Source organism: Cornus florida, unplaced genomic scaffold, assembly GCF_030987335.1.
Source record: "Cornus florida cultivar Cherokee Brave unplaced genomic scaffold, ASM3098733v1 CherokeeBrave_3.0.0_Hap2_scaffold_62, whole genome shotgun sequence".
Lineage (NCBI taxonomy): Eukaryota > Viridiplantae > Streptophyta > Magnoliopsida > Cornales > Cornaceae > Cornus > Cornus florida.
In genome coordinates, this window is record NW_026775893.1 from 77,501 (window position 1) to 80,000 (window position 2,500).

A 2,500-nucleotide genomic window follows, 5' to 3' on the forward strand; every position below is an offset into this window, starting at 1 on the left:
GCTTGAGCGTGCGGGCGAGGAGCCATAATGGGCAACATTGACTCGGGGGACCTCCAAATCGAAATCCGTCTCGAGCAAAACACTTCTTAAGCTTCTAGGAAGCTCCCATAAAACTTCCAAACCCAAACTCCAAACTTTATTTTTTAGCATACAATGCCCACGTGCACGCAGGGGTGCTTGAGCATGCGGGAGAGGAGCCATAATGGGCAACATTGACTCGGGGGACCTCCAAATCGAAATCCGTCTCGAGCAAAACACTTCTTAAGCTTCTAGGAAGCTCCCATAAAACTTCCAAACCCAAACTCCAAACTTTATTTTTTAGCATACAATGCCCACGTGCACGCCGGGGTGCTTGAGCGTGCGGGCGAGGAGCCGTAATGGGCAAAATTAACACGGGGGACCTTCAAATCGAAATCCGTCTCGAGCAAAGCACTTCTTAGGCTTCTAGGAAGCTCCCATCAAATTTACAAACCCAAACTCCAAACTTCATTTTTTAGCACACAATGCCCACGTGCACGCGGGGGTGCTTAAGCGTGCGGGCGAGGAGTCATAATGGGCAAAATTAACTCGGGGGACCTCCAAATCGAAATCCGTCTCGAGCAAAGCACTTCTTAGGCTTCTAGGAAGCTCCCATAAAATTTCCAAACCCAAACTCCAAACTTCATTTTTTAGCATACAATGCCCCCGTGCACGCGGGGGTGCTTGAGCGTGCGGGGGAGGAGTCATAATGGGCAAAACTAACTCGGGGGACCTCCAAATCGAAATCCGTCTCGAGCAAAACACTTCTTAGGCTTCTAGGAAGCTCCCATAAAATTTCCGAACCCAAACTCCAAACTTCATTTTTTAGCATACGATGCCCACGTGCACGCCGGGGTGCTTGAGCGTGCGGGCGAGGAGTCATAATGGGCAAAAACTAACTCGTGGGATCTCCAAATCAAAATCCGTCTCGAGCAAAGCATTTCTTAGGCTTCTAGGAAGCTCCCATAAAATTTCCGAACCCAAACTCCAAACTTCATTTTTTAGCATACGATGCCCACGTGCACGCCGGGGTGCACGAGCGTGCGGGCGAGGAGTCGTAATGGGCAAAATTAACTCGGGGGACCTCCAAATCGAAATCCGTCTCGAGCAAAGCATTTCTTAGGCTTCTAGGAAGTTCCCGTAAAATTTTCAAACCCAAACTCCAAACTTCATTTTTTAGCATACGATGCCCACGTGCGCGCCGGTGTGCACGTCGGGGTGCTTGAGCGTGCGCGCGAGGAGCCGTAATTGGCAAAATTAACACGGCGGAAATCTAAATCGAAATCCGTCTCGAGCAAAGCACTTCTTAGTCTTCTAGGAAGCTCCCATAAAATTTTCAAACCCAAACTCCAAACTTCATTTTTTAGCATACGATGCCCACGTGCACGCCGGTGTGCACGAGCATGCGGGCGAGGAGTCGTAATGGGCAAAATTAACTCGGGGGACCTCCAAATCGAAATCCGTCTCGAGCAAAGCATTTCTTAGGCTTCTAGGAAGTTCCCGTAAAATTTTCAAACCCAAACTCCAAACTTCATTTTTTAGCATACGATGCCCACGTGCGCGCCGGTGTGCACGTCGGGGTGCTTGAGCGTGCGCGCGAGGAGCCGTAATTGGCAAAATTAACACGGCGGAAATCTAAATCGAAATCCGTCTCGAGCAAAGCATTTCTTAGGCTTCTAGGAAGCTCCCATAAGATTTCTGAACCCAAACTCCAAACTTCATTTTTTAGCATACGATGCCCACGTGCACGCCGGTGTGCACGAGCATGCGGGCGAGGAGTCATAAAGGGCAAACTTAACTCGGGGGACCTCCAAATCGAAATCCGTCTCGAGCAAAGCATTTCTTAGGCTTCTAGGAAGCTCCCATAAAATTTTCAAACCCAAACTCCAAACTTCAATTTTAGCATACCATGCCCACGTGCACGTCGGGGTGCACGAGCGTGCGGGCGAGGAGTCATAATGGGTAAAATTAACCCGGGGGACCTCCAAATCGAAATCCGTCTCGAGCAAAGCACTTCTTAGTCTTCTAGGAAGCTCCCATAAAATTTTCAAACCCAAACTCCAAACTTCATTTTTTAGCATACGATGCCCACGTGCACGTCGGGGTGCACGAGCGTGCGGGCGAGGAGTCATAATGGGCAAAATTAACTCGGGGGACCTCCAAATCGAAATCCGTCTCGAGCAAAGCATTTCTTAGTCTTCTAGGAAGCTCCCATAAAATTTTCAAACCCAAACTCCAAACTTCATTTTTTAGCATACGATGCCCACGTGCACGTCGGGGTGCACGAGCGTGCGGACGAGGAGTCATAATGGGCAAAATTAACTCGGGGGACCTCCAAATCGAAATTCGTCTCGAGCAAAGCATTTCTTAGGCTTCTAGGAAGCTCGCATAAAATTTTCAAACCCAAACTCCAAACTTCATTTTTTAGCATACGATGACCACGTGCACGCCGGGGTGCTTGAGCGTGCGGGCGAGGAGTCAT